This window comes from Phyllostomus discolor, chromosome 7, assembly GCF_004126475.2.
Source record: "Phyllostomus discolor isolate MPI-MPIP mPhyDis1 chromosome 7, mPhyDis1.pri.v3, whole genome shotgun sequence".
In the NCBI taxonomy this organism is placed as follows: Eukaryota; Metazoa; Chordata; class Mammalia; order Chiroptera; family Phyllostomidae; genus Phyllostomus; species Phyllostomus discolor.
In genome coordinates, this window is record NC_040909.2 from 50,395,959 (window position 1) to 50,419,256 (window position 23,298).

A 23,298-nucleotide genomic window follows, 5' to 3' on the forward strand; every position below is an offset into this window, starting at 1 on the left:
CTTACAGTGACCATTGTACAGCTTTGTAGTATGTCAGGCCTGAATAAAAATCTTCATTAGCCCTGGTCAGAATGGCTTGATGGGTTGGAGAGTAGTCCCATAAACTGAAAGGTCACAGGTTCGATTCCCAGTCAGGGCACATGCCTGGGTTGTGGGTTCAGTTCCCAGTCAGGGTGAGTATAGGAGACAACTGATCAATGTTTCTCTCACATTGATGTTTCTCTCTCTCCCTCTTCCTCCCCCACCCATCTCCCTCTCTTCTCTCTGGAATCAATGAATATATCCTCAGGTGAGAATGTTTTTAAAAAATCTTGATTGGCTCTACCATACATAAGAGACAAAATTCAAAATAATTTCTATAATAGCAGCAGCTAATGGTATTTAGAACTTAAAACAGTGTATGTATGGTAATACTTCATGAAGTTAACCTCACGGACTTTCACACTGTAAGCTAGGGTTCATTATTGTACCCATTTAGTAGGTAAGAAAACAAAGACCTAAGGATAGGTGACTGAATTATCATCACACAGGTAAAATCCTGATTCTGATCTCAGCTGTCGGATCTCAAACCCCATAGTGTTTTATTAGCTGTGTGACCCTGAGCACGAGGCTTAATCTCTTGAGCTTTCACATTCCTATGTGCAAAAAAGGAGAAATAATACCCAGCACATGGAATTAAAATGAGACAAGGGCTCTAACTCCATTTCTATCACTGCCAAGTTCTCAAGAGAGGTCAGCATGGTGCCACCCACCTCCCAAACCCTGGCTCCAAGAACAGCCTTCAACCAGACACAGAAAAGCTGGCACAACGCCAAACAGATGGGAACCCCCACTTATGTGTCTTTCTCTCTGCCCTCTTCTCTGCCTCCTCCTCCTCCTCCTCCTCACCCACATATTCAACAGTAAAACCCCAGGCTAATTACAACTCAGGACAAACAGAGAACACGTGGGTGGTTATTTAGATTTAATATCATTCTCTATTAAGTAACATGTTGATCTAAGTTTTTCTGAAAAAAAAAATATGTCTTCCTAAAAAAAAAAAAAACAAAAAACAACTTAGAATTCAATACTTCTCCCTGGATTCCATTCCCTCCCCACCCTGGTTATAATTGGGCTTTGCTTTTCTAATCATTTGATGAGCTCCACTGCTTCCAAAGCAACAACATACACCAGAACACTCTGAGTAAAGGCTTAGTTCACAGAAAAATGATGATCATAGTTAATTAGCCATGATTAAGTTACATGATATGCCAGGGCCTGTGCTAAGCACCTTGCCTACATAATGTAAGTCTCACAGTAACAATAAGATAAGTTACTATAACAGGTTATATATAATTTTAATACATGATATGCAGGTAGTATTATAATATTTAATAATATTTAATATATAATGTTTATACATTATAATACTGTATTTATATATAACATATTATAATGACATTACATATTTTTTAAAATAATACAACTTTGTATCATAATATTTTCATATATTATTCTGGTATAATGGAGATATTATCATTACCCCATTTTACAGATGAGATAAACTGAGGCACAGAGAGGTTATACCACATGCTATAAGTCACACAGCTGGTAGGCCAAGTTGAAATTCATACCCAGATGTGTCTTATTCCAGATTCAGAGGGTGTCTCTTAAAAGAGATAAACCCCACCTAACAGGGCAGAGCATGCTTCTAGAAGAATGCAGCCTGGGGCTTCCCTGTGGGAGGTCATCAGTTTGGCAGGATCTCCCACTCTGAGGCCTCTTTGGCAGAGAAAGAGCATCAGAGCAAGTCTGTCAATCTAGGGCACTCTTGGGGAACTTGGACACACCCTTCTGTGGTGGGGAAACTGCCAGGAAACCTAGGAGAGAGGGCTGCCCCTAATTGTTAGCTCCCCCTACCCATGCATTCCACCACCAGGGTTCCAGATCATTCACATTTAGCAACTTAATCTGGCATTGTAAGAGTCTCCTGATAGTTTGTTTCCTGCTTCTCCCCAGCCAAACACTACCACCCAGGTGGCTTTGAGGATGGGCTTCAGGGAGTAAAACCCAATCTCCAGAGAAGGCTTCTTTTTGCTGCCTGTGAGGGACGCTGGCAGCATAAACTGTACCATCTCAGGAGTCCATCAAGGCCAGGTCCTCACATAGGAGGGCAATCAGTCCTGGGTATATTTCTCCTGTTTTAAAAGCAACTGCTTTGCACTGTCAGCAAAAGTCCCAGTGAGAAAATGGCACTTGGTCTACAGGTTTCTCCAACACAAAGATGTGCAGAGGGGCCTCTTAACAGGGCCAGGAGGAGTTACAGATAATGTGTCCAGTCCTTGGACCCCTAATGTGAACAAGGCCTGTACTTGGTGCATACACACGTGGCTAGGAAGCACAGCAAGTATCAGAAGACAATGCTGCCTGTTGATCACCCGCCTCACAGAGGGGCTGATGGGAAGCTGGGATGGGCATGCAGAAGGAGAGACAAGTGCTGAGACAGGATGGATGGCTTCTTGCCTGGAAAGAACTTACAACCCTAGGAAAGGTTGAGAAGAAAGCTATAAATTCTCCACCTTGGGAAAGCTTAGAGTAGAAATGCCCATAGTAGGCATGAAAAGTCAGAATTCAAGGTACATTTAGGAAATGATTTCAAAGTCAGGTGTGTGCATGGCTGGACTCAGAATGAGCTCAGTAGCAGAAGGCCTCAGGGTTGTCAACAGCAGGTATTTTCCAACCTGGGGAAAGCAAATGGGATTCTTCCCATCTTGAGAAGAGGACTAGTGCCCATTCCTGAACGGCTCTGAAGAGTGGGGTTTCACTGTGCACTGTGTGCAGCCAAGAGGTCGACGTGGGGCCCTGACACTGGCTCCCTCCCTTTCTTGCTGGGGACTTGAACCAAGCTACCTACTCTCTACTCCCTCTGAGCCTCTATTTTCTCATCTGTGAAGTGGGGATAACAATCTCTTCACAAAATAGAGGCATTAAATTAACATACTACAGAAAATCTTAAGCAAACAGCTTGGCACTTAATAGGTTCTCAAATGAGCTATTATCATTATCATGATCATCATCATCATCATCACCATCATTTGAAGATTCCATCTTTAACCCAGTAAGGTGGAATGTTACTTATCATCATTAGTAAGGCTCATGTAGGAGAGACAAGAAATATACACTGATTCTTTGTGCTAGGAATATTTATGTTAGGTGACAACATGGCCACAAATTATCAACACACTGTAACTGTAAAAAAAGACTCCCACTTTGCATTCTAAGTTCCTGCTCCCTTTTTCCCCTTCCTAAAGATTACCATCTTTGCCAGCATGTTGTGTTAAATATTTTAATGTCTTTATTCTGAATCAGAGCATCTTGCAAATAAAACTTTCCTTTTCTTTCTTTGTTCTACCTCTTTTCATCCATGAAGAAAATTATAGCATTACTAGGAACACTAAACAGCTATAGTTTTTAAGAGAAATTACTGCTGAATGTAGTGCCACCTGGGCCAGGTACTTTTATCCTGGTTGGACCACTTAAGATGGTAGTGGTTTTCTTTTACTTAAATGTCTTTTTAGTTCCTGTTCTTAGTGTATAATTGAGGATGGACTGGCAGATGTTTAGACAGGTGAGGACCCAACTCTTTGAGGAGAAACTCACTGTAAGAGGTAGTTTGCAGAATGAAACGCTCACCATTTTGGCTTTTCTCTTAAACAAGAGCACAGAGGCACCATCCAGCAACATGTTTTTGTAGCTCACGGAGCCACACTTGCCTTCATTCTACTCATGTCATGGCTGCAACTTCAACTCCCTATTTCCTGTAAATTATGTGAAAAAAGAATCACAGAACCTCAGAAGTAGTAAGCTGGTATAATCACTCAGCACTAGTCAAATCCTCTTTGCAGCAGTCCTGTTGAGAAAGCACCCTAAAAGAAGGCCCTTTACTCTCTTCATAGGGGGCTCACACATTACTTTATTCATCAGTACTTACTGAGCACTTACTATATGCCAGGCACAGTGCCAGACACTAGAGATATAGCAGATATAGAAAGACAACCCAATTTTTAAAAAATACGAAGAAGAAAGACAAGAAGGAGGAGGAAGAGGAGACATAGTAAGTCTTACCAAAAATATTTAAAAGAGTGGTAGTGGGGTGTACCAAAGGAGCTCAATCGAGTTTGGAGGATCCAGCAAATCCTCCCAGAGGAGAGGAGGCCTCCCTGTGACCTGACAGAGACAAAGAACTCAACCTGGTGATGAGAAAGGGAACAGTGGGCCAAGCCACAGGAAAAGCATGCTAACATGCAAGAGGTAAAAAGTTGACCTTCGAAAAGATGAACAAATTGACAAAACTGGCAGAATGGATCATGTTTAAAAAGGGGTGTAGAGAACACTAACAAGCACTGTAACAGATGGGGGCACCGAACTACAGACACAGCATCAACTACAATGACACAAGGATGCTATCAACAACTTTATGTCATTAAATTTGAAAACTTAACATGCATGAATCAAAACTTAACATGCAGCCCTGGCTGGCACAGCTCAGTGGATTGAATGTGGGCTGCAAACCAAAGTGTCGCAGGTTCAATTCCCAGTCAGGGTACATGCCTGGGTTGCAGGCCATGACCCCCAGCAACCGCACATTGATGTTTCTCTCTCCCTCTCTCTTCCTCCCTTCCCTCTCTAAAAAATAAATAAATAAAATCTTAAAAAAAACTTAACATGCCTACAAATACATCACTTATCAAAACTGTCCCAAGGAGAACTAGAAAGCCTGAAAAGCTCTATAACTTAAAAAGAAATAAAACACCAGGCCCAGACAGGTTTACCAATGAATTTGACAAAGCTTCCAAGAAATATGATCTTATACAAACTGTACCATAGAACAGAAAAAAGAGTCTGGAGTTAAGAAATAAAGGAAAGATGGCACATTTGAAAACTAGAAGTAAAAAATGACAACTTAAATATCTGTCCATAAGAAGTCACATTAAATGAAGCTATGTTCATTCTTCACAATGTAAGACCACACAGAGGTATATATTAAAGAAAACTGGCAAATTTGGGCCAAGATGGAGGCATAGGTGGCCACACTGTACTTCCTTGAGCAACCAAAACTAAGGACAATAAGAATTTACAAACAAAAAACAACCAGAACAGAAAGAAATGAACCGAATGGAAGTCTGAATACCATACATCCAGACCAGGTAAGGAGGGGCGCAGTTGGAGGCCTACAGAGAGTGATCGAGGGGTATGGGCAGGAAAAATCAGTGGCTGGCAGACGCAGGCACGCACAGGGCACAGACGGCAGTTGGCGGACGCCAGAAGCACAGGGGCAGCTGACAGACCGGTGGCAGACCCTGGGCGTGGAAGGCAACGAGCAGACCAGTGAGGCACACAAGGCAGCTGGCTGTCCGTAGCCACACATTCGCGTGCTGACAAACTAAGTGAAAACGGGCAGTGACATAGACCGAACAACCCAGGGACCCAGAGCCGGGAAACAAAGCCTAAAGGCACCAACAGAAAACACCTGTGGGAGTTGAGGCCGGGAGATTCTCTCAGCCTCACAGGAGGCTCCTTGGGAGAAACCCACAGAGTCCGAGAAAGTACACAAGCCCACCCTCCCGGGAGCCAGCACCAAAAGGGCCCAATCTGCTTGTGGGACGCAGCAAAGGGGACTGAAGTCCTAGAGGGAGTGGAGCAGGCGCCATTGTTCCCTCTCAGACCCCACCCCCACATACAACGTCAGAACCCAGCGACTGAGGTGCCCTGCCCTGGTGAACACATAAGGCTACACCCCTCATACATAACAGGCGCAACCAGACCAAAGGAAAAAAAATAAAATTAAATTTAAAAGATGGCTCAAACAGAATTAAAAGCCCCAGAGCTAGTTTTTTAAAGCAACCGAGAAATAGCTAACCTATCAGATGCACAGTTCAAAGCACTGGTGATCAGGATGCTCACAGAATTGGTGGACTTTGGTCATAAATTAAATGAACAAATACAGACTACAATAAGAGAAATGAAGGAAAATGCACAGGGAACCTATAGTGATGGAAAGAAAACTGGGTTTCAAATCAATGGAGTGGACCAGAAGGAGGAAAGTAACAACCAAACAGAAAAGAATGAAGAAACAAGAATCCAAAAAAATGAGGAAAGGCTTAGGGACCTCCAAGACATCTTTAAACGTTCCAACATCCGAACTATAGGGGTACCAGAAGGAGAAGAGGAAGAGCAACAAGTGGAACAGTTATTTGAACAAATAATAAAGGAGAACTTCCCCAATCTGGCAAGGGAAATTGACTTCCAGGAAGTCCAGGAAGCTCAGAGAGGCCAAAAGAGGTTGAACCCAAGGAGGAGCACACCAAGGCACATCATCATTACATTAGCCAAGGTAAAAATGAAGGAGAGAATTCTAGAAGCAGGAAGAGATCAGGGGACAGTCACCTACAAAGGAGTTCCAATCAGACTGTCAGCTGATTTCTCAAAAGAGACCTTGCAGGCAAGAAGGGGCTGGAAAGAAGTATTCCAAGTCATGAAAAGCAAGGACCTACAACCAGGATTGCTCTACCCAGCAAAGCTTTCATTTAGAATGGAAGGGGAGATAAAGTGCTTCTCAGATAAGGCTAAGTTCATCACCAAGCCCTTATTATATGAAATGTTAAAGGGACTTATCTAAGGAAAAGAAGATAAAAATACGAACAGTAAAAAAAGACATCAAACTCACAGTTAGTAACAACCATACCTAAAACAAAAGCAAACTAAGCAAACAAATAGAACAGAAGTGGAACCACAGAAATGGAGATCACATGGAGGGTTAGCAACAGGGAAGTGGGAGGAGGAGAGAGGGGGAGAAGATAAAGAGAATAAGTAGCATGGACAATAGGTAGAAAATAGATGGGGAGGGCAGGAATAGTATGGGAAATGTAGAAGCTAAAGAACTTATGACACATGGACATGAACTAAAGGGGGGAATGTGGGTAGAAGGGGGTGGGCAGGGTGGAGGAGAGTGAAGGGAGAAAATGGGACAACTGTAATAGCATAATGAATAAAATATATTAAAAAAAGAAAAAAGAAAACTGGCAACAAAAGAGGAAGAAGAATGAAAATTTAAGTTGCAGGAGATAGGCATGTTACAATACAATACGACATGATACGATACTATTTTGGAACACACAAAACAGCACCCTATTCTTTATAGACACACACACATAGTGAAAACATGAGACTATACCAACTGCAGAAGAGTGGTTCCCTCTGGGGACTGCAGGGGAAAGGGACTGGGTGGGGCACACCTAAGGCTTCAACTCCTCCTGTCATGTTCTATTATTCACATAAAAATTCTGAAGCCAATAGGACAAAATGTTTGTTAACTCTATATGGTAGGTACAGAGATGAATGTTAAAATCATCAATATTTTGCTATATGGGTGCAATAGTTTATAGTTAAAACAATAAGAAACAAATGAGTAAATTATGGCACAGTCATACAATAAAATACTAAGGCATCCATGAAAAATAATGTTATACTTATGTGCTCACCAGCAAATGCCTTAAAACATGGCATGTGAAATAAAAAGACAAGCTGCAAACTCACTTACGTTTATGTGCATGTGTGTTCATGCAAACACACAGAATCCACTGTGTGTACACAGAGAGAGGGCCTGGATAGGGTACACACCCAACCATTGACAGTGACTGATTATGTAGCCGAGGAGGGGGACGGCAGCTTAAATGTGGACCTTATCACTTATGGTATGTATTTTAAGATCTTTACTGTGGAAATATATTGTGCATGTAATGAAAATTATAATGATGTTTATAAAAAGACCTTGGCAGGTAGTAAAGGAGGTCGACAGACATGAGATGAGGCTGGCTAGGGCAAAGCCTTAAAGGCCAGGGTTGGGGGGTTTGGCCATGGGACTCCCCTCAGGTTACAAAGTAGAAAGTCACATGATGAGATTTGCGTTAGAAAGACCCTAGTGGTTAAACAGGGCAAAAAACAGCCAAGAGCTTCAGAGTGAAGGGAGAGACCATTTGAGAGGCAACTGCAGGCGCCCAGAGCCACAGCAGTCTCTTGCACATTCAAAATTCTGAAGGCACAGAAGTATAAGCTCCATTCAGACTTCTGTCTCCCATTCCCCACCCCTCTGCCAGCTTTCTTTTATTTTCTTTTAGAAATATATGTGAGCTACATATGTAATTTTAACATTTCTATTAGTCACATTAGAAAAGTAAAAAGAAACAGGTAGGTTTAATTTTAATAATATAGTTTATTTAAACCCAATATATCCAGATAGTGTCAGTTCAACATGCAATCAATAGTAAAAATATTAGAGATATTTTACATTTTTAATATTAAGTCTTCAAAGCCCAATGAGTAGTTTACCCTTACAGAACGTCTAACTGACACCATCCTTGTTTCAAGTGCTAAACAGTGGCACATGGCATGTGGCCATATGTTGCACAGCAGAATTGTAGAAAAACAATGCATGCTGTTTCAGAGCCTCAGACTTTGAAGATATACTGCTCTAAGTCTCAGCAGGTGGTGGCCAGCCAAAATATGTAAATTTAGGCCCATATGAAAAGTGACACACTTTTCACTTTTATTAAAGATTTTCTTTATTTATTCTTTCGGAAAGAAGGGAAAAGAGAGGAAGAGAAACATCGATATGGGAGAGAGACATTGATCAGTCACTTCTCACATACCCCCAACAGGGCACCTGGCTGGCAACTCAGGCACATGGTCCGACTGGTAATCGAACCAGAGACCTTTTGTTCCACAGGCCCGCAGCTCAATCTGAAGAGCCATACCAGTCAGGGTGACACTTTCCATTTTTAAAAACATTTTTCCAAAATGATTTTAGTATCCATCTGAATCCAGAAATATTCAAAAGAGCAAAATGTTTCACAAAGGCTTTAGAGAGGTAGTATCTGAAAAAAACAAGGAAAATTATCTTCAGGCCACAAACATACAAATGACCTTCTTAAACAGAGAAACAAATGAGATGCTCCCCCAAATGGAGAGTATCTCAAACAAACGTCTATGATCTTTTTCTAAATAATATGAACTACTCTATTCAAACTAATTCCACAGTTAACTAAAAATAAGAGGTTGAAATGATTTTTTAAAACCAATTAAATTATTACATTTATAGTTCCCCAATTGTGAAATGCTTGTTCAGGTCATTTTCTTATGTATATATACAAAGGGGTGCTCTTTTTATTGGTATGTCAGGCTATAGCATGTAGCAAAGTGTCTAGCACATAGCGGGTAAGGACAGTAACCACATTTATAAGGTATAAATTCCATCAACTTGTGAATGCATAAACAAAGTGTGCTGTATGCATACATGCAATATTACTCAGTCACACAAAGGAATGAAGTGCTGATACCTGCTACAACATGGAACAACCTGTGTGTGGAAACACACAGAAAGAAACCAGATACAAAGGGCTACGTACTGTATTATTCCATTTATATAAAACACCCAGAAGAGGCAAATCCATAGAGACAGAAAGCAGACAAGTGGTAGCCAGAGGCTGGGAGACGAGGAGGAATGAGGAATGACTGCTTAATGGGCACATGACCTCCTTTGGAGTGAAGATGAAGTTCTGGGGCCGGAGAGTGGTCACGGATGCACGACGCTGTGGATGTAAGCAATGCCACTGGATTATTGTATACTTTTAAGTGGTTCAAAGGGTAAATATTATGTGATGTGTATTTGCTGCAATTTTTTAAAGAAGTAAGGGTTATATACATGTATTTGCTGGCAAAATAAAAGATATATATTTAATGGAAAAAATCCTCATGAAATAATAATGCAAAATAAAATGTTATTAACTGCTCCAGAAGAGGGAGTTCTGTAAATAAAAGCGAGGAAAGCAAGCATCTGTGCAGCCTGGGAATTGATGAAAATGGCTTCAACGTGAAGTTTTATCAGCAGTTGCGAGAAATCAGCCCTACATATTCCTGTTTCTGAGACACATATTCACGTGAATCATTCAACAATGATAAAAATTCCCACACTCTCCGGCTTTCTGCACTTCCTTCCACTCTCCAGCCCACCCCCAGGTCTCTGTGCTTAGAGAATCTGTAGCAACACCCTTTCCATCTTCTGCTTCCAAAGCAGGAGCCATTCTGCTGTGTTTCCCTTTTGCACTTGGGCTTCCTGCACAGCTTTTATCTTTAGAACAACTTTTCATGGGTACAGTCTTCCAGAAGAACTGCCAACGGTAAATGAATTTCAGTGATTCTTGAGTGGCATCATAAAGTAGCAGTTAAAAGCACAGACACTGGAACTATCTGTGTAACACTAGACAAGGGACTCAACCTCTCTGTTCCCTACTTCCCCTATTTGTAAAATGGATGCAATAAAAGGACTCCTTCATAGGGTTGTTGTGAGAACTAAATGAATTAATGTCTGTTAAGCTCTTAGTACCTGGCCCCAAAAGGCACTTTCAGAGTTAGCCCCCTTCCAGGTGACAGACTTTGGAAGGCCAGGGCCAATTCCCGGTTGTCTCTTCACTCCCTGATGTTAGGAAGAGCCTAATAAACAGCTGCACACTGAATGTACTGTGCTTGCCTTCAGTAAGTGTGTGATCAACAGTATCACAGACTAGCCTTACATACACTGATAGAATAGGAACAAAATCACACACAGTTGAGGGAAGGAGGGAGAAAGAGAGAGAGAGCAAGTTCCATAGGTGAGGCCACCTATTAGCCACTCCTGAGCACTGGCCACGGGCATGGGCCCTGAGGCAAGCCTGACCCAGAGCTGTGGGTCTGCACCCATCTCAGCCTCCTCTCTTCCCCAAGGCCTCTCTCAGGCTGGACAAAGGCAGCTAGATCCTAAATAGGCATTTTCTAAACAAAAGGTTCTTACATTCAAGCCAGAACTGCCTTTGTCCAGAACTGCCCTGTTGAACAGCACTGCAGGGAACACTAGTCATCAGGGCTGCTCGGGCCCCAACAGGACAGCTTCCCAAGGGCCTTTCGAGTGCTTTGGATTATACGAGATTTTTACTGTACTAACCCCAACGTGGTTCCCTTGCTGTCTCCTTATCCAGGAGAAAGTACCTGCAAGATGCCAGAACTTCCCCCCATCAAATTAAAACCCCAAACACCCTGAGAGACACCACCGCACCCCTCATAACAAATACGCATGTCTATTTTCAAGTTCCAAGTCCAGTTGGGCCATAGAATGCTCATTAGCATTTGCATGCATTGGGCAGCCACCATAAACCTTTCTAGAACAAAATAAGGACATGAAAGGGAGCCTGAGGTGGTCAGATCACGCGCTCTGCAGTCTCCAAGACCTGGGTTCAAGCCCAAGTCCACCACTGACTTTGAGCAATTCATAGAACTCCCCCAAGTCTGTTTCCAAATTGAAAATGGACATGACAAGACTTAGACTTCATAGGGTTGCTAAGAGAAGTAAATAAATAATTCCTGTAAAGTGCTTTGCATACTCTCTAGCTCACACTGAATGCTTAATAAACGTTAGCTCTAAGTATTTACTGAGTGTCTACCACATGCCAGGCAGAGAGTAAAACACAGTACCTGTTTTCTCAAAGTGTACACTACACATTAGGAGGTGATAAGTTCTAGGGGGGAAAACAAAGCACAGTAGGGAAGGAGGGATATGGGAATAGCTGCTGTTTCACATGGAGTGTTCAGGGCAGACTTCTCCAAGAAAGTGATGTTTGAACAAAGACCTGAAAGAAGGGGTAGAAAGTCTCAGGTGGCCAGGACAGCATATGCGAAGTTCGAAGTTCAGGGGCACAGCTGGGGCACAGCATGTGCCGTACACTAGAGCAAGTGAGTGAGTGAGCAAAGAGCAGAGAAAGTCATAGAGGGAACAGGAACCAGATGGCAAGGGCCTTCAGATTACTGCAAGGTCTTTGGATTTTAGTCTCAGTGCAATGGGAAGCCCTGGGAAACTCGATCTGTCCAAGTTCTGAAAGGACTGTTCTCAATGCTGTGTGGAGAAAACAGCTGTAGGTGAACAAGAAGGAGTAGTAGGGGGTGAGGAAGTTCCTACAGTGGCCCAGGTAAGGTACAGCAGGGACATGGGCCAAGATGGTAGCAGTGGGGGTGGTGAGCAGTGGTGGACTTACGTACATATTTGAAGGTGGGATAACAGGATTTGCTGGTGGATTGGATGGGGAGGTTGAAATAAAAGAAAAGTAAAGGACACTAAGAATTTTAGCCTGAGCAATTAGGATAGTGGAGAAAACCTATGGGAGGAGCAGATTTAGGGACAAAAATCAAGAGCAGACACAGCATGTTTGAAATGTCACATTTGAATTGGTATGGACCTTCAGATAGATGTGGAGCTGGCAGCTGGATATAAGAAGTGAAGATTGCATTTGACTGTTGTCAGCCTTTAGACAGAAGCGGAGTCGAACCAAGGTGAGAGAAGAACCAAGAGAGGGGTATCCCCAGAGGCCAGTGAAGCAAGTGTATCAAGGAGGAGTACTCAACTATTTCACCAAGTAGGAGATGGAGAAATGCCCACTGAGTTTGGCAAAGCAGAAATCCCTGGCAACCTGACAAGAGGAAGTAAGTGGAGTTGGGGGATAAGAGCTGCAAGGTACCTAGAAGCACTGTCTGTAGAAAATACAAGTTGATGGGAATCTTAGGTATTGGTCAGTCCACTGAAGTCAGTAAAATGTGAGCTCCCTGAGAGCAGGCATTTCATCTGTCTTGTTAATGTTTTACTCCCACTGTCTGGGTACCTGGCACATGGTTGATGCTCAATAAATATTCGTAAGACCTTCTTGAACTTTCTTGATATCTCCAGCCAAGGAGTGTAGGCCAATGGGAACTTCCCATCCCTAACAGGATGGTATGGAAGACAATGAGAGAAATCATACACAAATTATCCCAGGATGGAATGTTTCATTCCCCTCCCTTAAAAAAAAATAAACCCAGAATTAATACCAGCTGGCATTTGTTCAACATGAAAAATACAGTGTTTCCCTGTTACTCCCCATGACATCCTGACCCCCGTCATCAGTGGACGGATGACTTCATGTTGCCAACACCAAACTTCAAATAGTTGAGCTAATGGTAAGCTGGACTAATTAGCAGAAATTACAGAATATTTTTGAAGGGATGTTTTATAACAGAGCTATTCTGGAAATCCTATTTAAGAAAATTATTTTTTTCATATTCTCAAAGTGCTGACCTGCAAATCATGCTTTAAAAATGTTTGGGGGTTGCTTTTAAAAGCAAGGGGATCATTCTTCCTTTCCCCACCTGCATCCATATGAATTATGGCACGTTTTCAATGGGAAAAGCTTCATTACATCCTAAGGAAATCCACATCCTGCACCTCCAGGTCACAGCCCGGCAGAGAGCAGCCTCACGTCCCTCCGGAAAGGATAATTAGTTTGCTACCCTTTAATCAAGGAGCAGCAGATTGTTGTTTTTCTAAAGTTTTGCCTGGGGAGAGCCTGTTCTTTTCCAAGCATGTGTTTTTCTAACCAGGACTCTTTGTATGTACCCTACCTTCCCCTGAGCCAACAATCAGGCGCCCCCTTGTCTGAAACGAGAAATTGAAGCTCCCCACTGCTGACAGCCCCTCAACTCCATGGCTGCCGGATCAGGTCAAAGTCCTCCCAACGCATCAATACCTCTCACCTTTCACTTGTGGACTAGGAGAATCCTCAGTCTTTCTGTCATGAAGACTAAATTCTTAAGGATTCACTTTTAAGGAGAGAAAGAGAGAGAGAGAGAGACCAGACACACTTCTAAGTGCTTAATAAATACTAACTCATTTAATCCTCAAAACAATTTTATGAGTAGATACTTTTATTGTTGCTACTTTACATGAGGAAACTGAAGCTCAGAGAGGTTAAGTAGCTTGCCTAAAATCACACAGCTAGTAGGTGGCAGAGCCAGGATTCAAACCCAGGCACTCTGGCTCCAGAATACATGAGCAGATGAACAGATATAAAACCACTGCAGAAGGAGCAGCAACAGAGGAAAGGAGATGGCAACTAAAAGGCTTACAATTTTCTAGGCTCAGAGCCAGTGTTACTGGGTTGGTTTCTCCAATCGGATTTTAAAAAATAATAATAAAGATCAGAGATTAGTTTTATTCATGGGTTTCTCTACATCTACAAATAAAAATCCATGCAGATTAATTGGTATACTTTACTGTGTATATATTATACTGTAATAAAAGTATAATTTTAGTTTAAAATTTTCAATAGCTGAGTTTTCTTAATGTTTTAAGGGATTTGTATCAAATAAAAAATCCTTACAAGACATTAAAAAACCTAAAATGCCCTAGTCAGGCAGTTCAGCTGGCTGGAGCATCATACCACACACCGAAGGGTTGCTGGTTCAATTCCTAGACAGGGTGTGTGAGAGTGGCAACCAATCAGTGCTTCCCTCTCACACTAATGTCTGTCTGCCTGTCTGTCTTCTCTCTCTCTCCTTCCTCTCTCTCAAATCAATTTTTAAAAAATATATCTGCAGATGAGGATTAAAAAAATTACCCCCATCTATCTTTCCAATTTTTGTCTTAAAAAGAAATTTAAGAAAAGTTTTTGGAATTGTTCTAACAAACTATATACAAATCAGAAACACATAGGAAAGAAATCAATTCATGTTTTCCAAATCCTGGAAAGCTCTAACTCAAAAAGTATATTTACAGACACCATACTTTCCTAGTCGCTGTCTGACAGGGGCTTCGTGCGGGTTTTTTACCCCTGGAGCAGAAGAAAGTCTTCATACTTTATTCAATAATACATTGATCAGAAGCTGATAAATCAGTATGAGGGTGGCCCAGGGCCTATAAAATGAAAATTGCAACCCTGAAAATGAGTCTTTAGAAATGGGCATCTCTAACAAATGTTCTGTTGATCCTAACTCACTTAAAAACACCAAAAACTCTTAAATTAGTCAGCATCGCCTAGAGCAGTTTATTGACTCTCTGATATAGGACCTACCACAGTCTCCGAGGTAATTAGAAGCTCCATAAATGCTGTTTTTGGCAGTGACTGGGGCTACACATAAAAACATGTTTATTCCCAAACTGTCAGTGAAATATGGTGGTGGGGCGGGGCCATGTCAGACTTGCTGCAGCAGCATGTGCAGCGCAGGAAAGGTAATGCAAAGGGCACCATTCAGACTGAGCTTATTTCATCACTGTGACAGAGAGCAAACCACCCCTACAATCCTGGGTAAGAGAGGGTAACTTTGAGTAAGGGAATTACTACTCAGAGTAAGACATTCTGACTAAGAGATGGATACGTCATTACTATGCCTCACAGATACCAAAGGTTAGAGCCAGAGAGCCTTGATTGCAGGATGCTGGCTCTTGGCCCTGAGAATTTTTCTGGCAACACAGCCACCAAACTGTGGAGAGAGAAATGAACCATGTTGATCAGTTACCTGCTATTTACCAATATTTTGGTCAAACTGATCTATTTGAAGCCCAGGATAGAGCAAGCCCCCACTCTTGGGCACCGTATCTTCTGGCTCACCAGCTGGGTTCCACTGGGAACAGGGCCAGAGCTTGCTTGCATCAGCGTTGCCATAGCTGTCGTCATGGCAACCACTCCTTGTCACCCAGGCAAAAATGCTCTCCCCGCTTGGGAGCCCTGATTCAGGGATGCAGCCCCTGCAGAAACTCATCCTTTTACTTATTCCCAACTTGTTTGGGTCTTACAAGATGGGGAAGCTACTGGGGGTCTCCAGGTCCCTAGATGCATTTGGATCAGACTCACATGAATAAGGCTGGCAGGGAGACAGGGCTCACGGAAAGGCCGTGCAAACCACAGAGTGCGTGGTTAACCTCTGCCAGGGCCTCAGTGCCGGGCAGGGCTGACTTTGAGTTCTGGCTCTGGCACTTGCTGGCTGGGGACCCTTAGCAAACTGTTTGGCCTCTAGGGACACATGTCTTAGAATAAGGACAAGGGTAATATTAGATTTTATACTTTACAGAGTTGTGAGGTGTGAATAGACCCAAGCATGTAAAGGATGTACAGAGTAAATGCTGGTTGCTATTGGTGGCCATCAATAGCTGTTGCCACCAATGCAATGGTGCTGGCAGAGAAGCAGGGACCCCCATCCTCTGGCCCACCACTGCCTTTGCAGCTCAGCATCCTGGCTTCATAACGGAAAGCACTCCTGCCAACAGCACAGACACCCTGATTTGAGGCCCACAGTTCACGCAATTCACACGTGCCCAGCTGAGAGCTGGGCAACACGGCAGCTGTGGGCAGGGACCCAAACCTAGTGCCCTTCCCACCAGGTCACAGAGCTCCTTTGAAATAGTTGATGTATCAGAATAAACCTACTACCTTTATCCAATAAAAACACCACTGAGCAAAACCACCTGTTAAGAAACTTAAAGAAATCTTTAAGGCCAAGGGGTAGCATTCAACATTTTCTTTAAAATTCTGAAAACATAATGCCTCACGGCCAGCGGTGGTGACTTCCCAGGGTTGTCACTAACGCAGGGAAAGTGATGTGCCTTCACTGTTTGAACCTCGGTAACATGCACGCAGTGGCTTTGTAACCAGAAAAGAACTTTTCCTAAAAAAAATAAAGCTGACACGTTTTGCCATGGCATGGTTCACAAAAGAAACCCAAACAGCCAATAAATAAATGAAAAACTGTTCATCCTTCACCCTCCTGAGTAACTAGCAAAATAGAAATGTAAATAAGACGGCGCATTTGCCTGTCGAAGGGGCAGCTTTCACGCGGCGACGCCCAGCGTGGGCGCGAGTGTGGGGAGATGAGAGGGACACTCTGCTGCATGGCCGGGAAGGTATAAATCGGCAGGGCAGTTCCGCAGGGTGACTTGGCAGAAAGTTGGCAGCATTTTTAAGAACGTTAAAATGACCAAGGACTTCACCTTTACAATAACTAATTTGACAAAATGCCATGAACACGGGCTTAGCAACAAGGATGCGGCTCCCAGTATTGTTTCAGCAAGAGAAACTAGGCCCTGGACTCAAACAGCCAGCAACAGGGGGCCGGCTGCCGAGAAAGTCCTGCATGTTCATTTTGTAAAACGATGGCCAGGAGACTTGTTGCTCCATACTGAGAAAATATGAAATTTTCTGGATTTGCTGTTTTTAATCACATGCTTCCATCCCACACTCTGTATGGCAGCCAAGTAAACCAAGCCCCAGGCCTATTAGATGGGTTGCCCTCATGCGGCTCAGACAAATTCACAGTGTATTAGCCTCCCAGGTGGCAGGACTGTCACCTTGAAAGCCAGACACAGGATCTGGGGTGGGGCCAAGCTATGCTCTGGTGCCACAGAAGGCCCAAGCTAGGGGTGGGGACATTTCTTCAAAGACCTCTTCCCCCAAGAAGCCACACCTTCCCGAGGGCTCTCAGCCTGTCCAAGCCACCAGGAGTAGCTCGAGACAAGGACTAAAGCTGGGGCCCATGAGCAAGACCCTGCCACTAGCCACGAAACAGCTGCCTCAGCGGTCTGCCCCATGCCAGGTCTGCACCCAGTGCTTGCTCTCAGTGACCTGCTTCCCACAGCAGCCCTGAGGGTCAAGGAGGTCAGCTCCCCTCTCCTAAGTCACCCAGCTAGTGAGGATGTGAGTTCTCTTCAAGTTCTCACCCCTTTCTAGGGGCCTCCGTTTCCTTATCTAGAAAACGGGGAAAATAATAACAGCCATCTCAGAGAGTTTGTTGTGGGGGTTAAGCAGTCAATCTACAGCAAGTGCTTAGAAGATTTCCTGACCTGTAGGAAGCTGTCTGTGTAGCCCTCACCATTCATTGAGCCTCACCAGCTGTGTGGCTTGGGGCACGTTACTTAGCTCTTTTTGCCTTGGTTTCCTTATCAGTGAAATATAAATGAAAATAATAGTGCCCACCTGAGTTCATGAAAGATCACGTTACCCACCTGAGTTGCTGCACTGAGACAAGCTGAGAACAGTGTTTTTCAAGTTAGTGCAGCGTGCCTGTCAGTAGGACGCACAGCCTGTGTCAGTCCCCCAAAAGCAACAGCCGTCATCATCCAGGCTGAGAAGAGCCTGACACGTGTTTTCCTATTTAATCCTGACAGAGTAGTATTATTATCATTCCAGTTTACAGATGAGGAAACTGAGGAACAGAGAGCTCAAGGAACTTGGCCCAGGTCACACAGCCAGGAAGCAGCAAAGCTGCCAGACTTCAAAGCAAATCAGTCAGGCCCCAGGGCTCTTGACCTCTGCACCGCACTGCTCAGCCCCAGACACCCAGAGCTTCAGGCTGTCCCTTGCGAAACCGCTTGCCTGCCGGTACCTCCCAAGGAAGGGTGGAAGGGCAGAAAGGCGATGCAAGCTCTCTAGCTTTGAGGTGACTCAAGGTCAAGCCCCCTGCCAAGGAGCATGAACTCTGGTCCTGGTCAGGACAAAGATGTCTGACAGACACAAAGGGTAAGTCACGCTAGTCATCAAGGAGCAGTGCCTGTCATTCCTTCCAATCTTCCCAGGAAAGACACGGACGTGAGCCTAACTGTGGAGATGAGACATAGCCCTTAAACCAAAATTCTGGACCAAGGGATCGAATCAGTGTCTTGGAAACACATGCTGGCATCCACACTGCTGGTTTTCCCCACAGCTGTTAACAGTCCTGGGTTGTTTAAACTGCGGCCCGCTCTCAAGTTCGTGCCAGGAGGTGAAGCCAGGGTACACCTTCCTCGGTGCCATTCCGGCCTTGGAAGCATGAAATTCATGGCAGTGGATTCACTTCCTGTCATCAGACCAAAAACGGACAGTGCTTCTGGCACACCATATGGGCAGAGCTGTAGGCGGACGCCACCAAGAAAGAGCACAGCTTGAGCAGAGGCAAGTCTTATGTCCTTCACAGCTTCCTCAGCAATTGGCCAAAAGAGCTATTTATTGAAAAAAAAAACTACCTGTATGTTTCACCAGAATTCATAATCCCATATTGTGTGAAACCTTGTAATCTAATTAAATAGTGTCTGTTTTCTAATAATGTGGAAGGATCCTCAGGGAATCAGCTTGTCTACCACCTCATTTGAAGAGGAAAATGAAGAGCTGGCTCGAGGTTATGCGATCTCTTGGAGACAGACTGGGACTTTTGAAGGTCTCCCCATCTGTAGGCTCTTTCTATCCCTTCCTGCTCTCTTGGTGCAAATGTTGCTAGGGTGGATAGCAGATGTTCTCACTGCCCAGCATTTAGCCCGCCTTCTTCTGCCAACAGCACCGTAATTTTCTGTGGGGTACACCCCTCCCGGCTCCTTGACCCTGTGATTTAGGAAGGACCAGCCCTAGGCCCCTGAGATGGGCATGAATTGTGCAGGGCATCTTGTACAGACAGCCTACCTGAGGAGGAAGCTAATCTAGGCAAAGTAGAATGAGAGACCTAGAGGGACAGATTCCTGTTCACATGGGTTAGTCACCTGGATCCAGCCATGCCTGAATGCTGAACTATCACTGGATTTGCCAATTTAGTGAGTCCTTTGTTTTTTAATTCAAGTAAGTATGCATTGTATTTCTGTCACATGCAACCCCCCCAAAACTATGTTTTGTTTCTTTGTAAAAGTAAGCAAATGACAAAATGGAAGTGTTCCCAGGAAGCCCTCTAAAATGCCTAGCATAGGGCCTGACACACAGTAAGTATGATACATGTGTGATGGCGTGAAACCCCTCCTTCAGGTGTCTTCTAAGGAGGACTCTCCCAGACCACCCTGTTGGAAACCACAGCCCTCCCCACCCCTGTCCATTTGCATTGGTATTTCTCACCATCGGGCCTATCCTGGGACTTACTTGTTGCTCCTTGGTGACTTCCCCCACTCAAATGCCATGACAGTGGGGATTTTTTCTACTTTGTTCACTGCTCTATCCTCAGGGCCAGATCTGTGCTCAACATCTGTAGGTGCTCAGTATATGAGGTCTGTCTGGAAAAAGTCCAGCCATTGTTAATATAACGAGAATGGTTTGTGTGGCAGCGATATAACCTGGCAGCCAAGAAGAGTGGACTGGAATGTGCATGTGTGAACAATGACGACTTCACTGTACTAGTCAGCGGGGGCAGTAGACGCTGTTGAGTGAGCATGTGTGCTGTGTGGCTGTCATATTCAAAATGACTGAGTGAGTAGAACAACAAATCTGCATCAAATTTTGCATTAAGTTTGAATATTCCTCCATGGAAACTATTCAATGATTCAGAAGGCTTTCAGGGATGATGCAATGAGTTCAGTACAAATAAAAGTGTGGCACAAATGCTTCAAAGATGGTCAAGAATCTGTTGAAAGTGATCCACATTCTGGAAGGCCTGCAACAAACAGAATGCCTGAGAATGTTGAATGTGTACAGGCTGCAATCAACAAAAATTGGTGATGGACAGTGTGAGAACTAGAAGCTGATGTGGGGATTCCAAAAACTACTGTGTCTGAGGTTTTGATGTAGGGTCTTGGCATGAAATATGTCATGGCAAAAATCATTCCATGGCTTCTGCTACTAGAGTAGAAGGGACATCATGCTGCAGTTGCTAATGACTTAATACCAATGAATCAGATTTCCTCAAGAAAGTCATAATTTTGAAGGGGACTGAGGCATGATTGCCCTACGCACAATATTTCTTGTATGTTGTATCTTCTTCAATAAATGTCTCTATTTTTCATAGTGCATGGCTGGATACTTTCCAGACAGACCTGACACATCTGGTGCATGCATGAATGAATGAATGGGGGAAAGGACAATGGAGTGGGTAGAGCACAGAATGAACAGAGAGGAGTGGCCAGCACATAACAGGCACCCAGGTCCCCCCCGCCTGTTGTCTCGATCAGCAGACCCTGGAACCTCTTGGACCTGAGTCTACTTCTGTCTTCCCTGAGCTGACGCTCCATGAGCCATGCCCTCAGTCCAGGCAACCTGACGGCTTCCCCGCCTATCCCAGTAGCATCGCCAAGAATTAAAAGATAGGTACCCCTTTGGGTTAGGAAGATGTTTTCCTTCATTTTTCCCTGCTTATAGAAATACTATGTGCTCATTACAAAAGCACACAAAATGTAACAATGAAAAATCATAATATTTAAATTTTGAATGCAAGTCATAAACAGGCAGACTACTGATACACGTTACATGATCCACAAGGTGACTTCTTTTTTTAATGTGTGGTAGCTCCTAACATTTAAAAAGCTAGGAGATTTCATTTAGAAATCAGGTATCTGCCTTCAGTTAAATGTCCCAGAGGGCACTCCTTCCGACATATGACAATGGCCAGCAGAGGTGGAGTGGCAGCTGCCTCTTTCAGGTGGGGTGTGGGCTCCTGGCGTCTCTGCCGCTCCCTCTCATGGTCCTTGCACTGCCCCGGCCACTGGTTTGAGGTGCTGCCTGGTCCCTGTCACACACAGAGTTCGTGGCTTCTGGCCTGATGTATTTGATGTCAGACTTTGCTGTGCTCATGAAGCTTTCGAGGAAACCCTTTGAAAATTTGCCTCTGCCTCCAACAGTGGCCTGTGATGCTCCAAATAACTACCTGACTTCCAGCATCAAAGAACACTGCACTTACAGCCCCTTCTGTGGGCTCAGCAAGCTGGGCCAAGTCCAACGTCTCCTTCTCAGACTGACTATCCCAGCTCAACGACAACTGATCTCTATACACGTTTGCACACAGCCTCTCAGTTAACCCCACAGGAGAAGGTCCCACAGCCCAGGGCACCCGCTGGGCTGCGTTTTCCATAGGGAAACTCCAAACCCAGTGTTTAAATCCAGTCCCCAATGCGGACAGGCTTCACCAACACAAGCCAACCAGAGACTGGGCTGCCAATGCGGGGGCAGCCAGCAGGCCCAAAGACCCTGTGGTCCGCTGGCTTCCTATGTGTTTATTTTCACTCCAGTTCCACTAGTTAATTATTCCCTGACTGCCTCATTGATTATTGTTTTCCTGGAACCTAACCCTGTTCCACACAGAGGGGGCCCTCAGTCCATGATGGATGGATGGTAGGTGAGCAAAGGGACCCACGACAGGGCTGGGGGGCCGAGTATGCTTCAGGGCAGGAGGGAGGGCCTGAGTCCCTCAACTGTAATTTCTAAGTTGCCAATGTCACAAGAAAATGGTTATATTAAAATTTTAAATTTTAAAGTATGCTATAAGGTTACATAGTGACACCATAATACTGATAGTGGTAGAACTTCTTTTTTATCCTTTTGTGCATTTTCCACTTTCTGTTTCACAAAGTTCATGTTTAACTGCCAATACTGAAATACAACGACGTGAGTATTCACTCCCTGGACTTTTGTGGATACCTCAACACCAAGGGCCCACCGAGGAAAGGATAACATTTTGCATTAGTTTGGCTCTCACAGTGTATTTGAGAGGAGGAGGAGGAAAAGAAAACAGGGGAGGCGAGGCTGGCCCTCCACAGTGGAAAGCGATCCTGCAAAACTCCTTGGTGGCCGGGTAATGACTGATACCCCACCCCACCCCCACTTCCTATCAGCAAAAGCAACATTAGCTTGCCTTCCGGATCCTGGATATCCAAAATGTTATGGGAAATTATATTTCTTTTGGAGCAAAAGATGGTCATTTTTTTTTTTACCACTGGCCTGTGAATTTGTCCAAAGAAAAACAAAGAAACATAAGGAAATTTTCTAATACAAATATATGATTTTAAACTAAAATAGGTGCCTAGAAAAGCACACTGCTTGGGTGCTGGCACCATCCTCTCCCCAGGAACAGCTGGAACAGCATGTGTGTGGTAGGGCACAGCCACTCGCCGCTCCTGGGAGCCCTGGACGGGTCTCTGCCACCCCAGCTGGTCTCCAGGCATGTTCCCCAGACATACTGGGTGGGCAGCAAGCGCTCAGGGCCAGCTCCTTTGTAAAGACAGGAGGAAACCAAGGTTCTGAGAGGGGGAGTGTGCGCTGCTGAGGACACAGAGCCGAGAACAGTTGCATGCAGTCTCCTGCCTTGTCAGTTTTCTGAGCGCTCCTGCGTGCCAGGTGCTGGTGAGAGTGAGCCATGCAAACCTGAAACTTGCAAGCAAATAGGGGTTGGGGGGAACAGAGGGGTAGATCCTTCACAAATAAGGAAGTGAATGACCAAGGTTACCACAGATGGCGCCGTGGGCTGGCCAGTGGGAAACAAAAGTGAGGAGCAGCAAGTTACTTCTGGTTTCCCAAGCTGTGCTCAGGTCACCAGCCATTGAGCACCTCGAAGTTACTGATGCCCCCAGCCTCTGCCAGACACAATTAACAGATTGTATTTAGGAACTAGAGTCTATGAGGGACTCGTGAATCACCAGCGGAGTGGATGAAATGTGACACGTACACAGAAGGCGAACCCACTACCTAAGGCCCCAGCAGCAAGACAGGAAGTGGGGGG

At 44.3% G+C, this 23,298-nt stretch overlaps 1 protein-coding gene across 1 annotated transcript in view; it reads right to left on the reverse strand.

Moving 5' to 3' along the window:
- Positions 1-23,298, reverse strand: part of ARHGEF3 (Rho guanine nucleotide exchange factor 3) — a 320,037-nt gene that overhangs the window by 212,542 nt on the left and 84,197 nt on the right. The window lies entirely within an intron of this gene.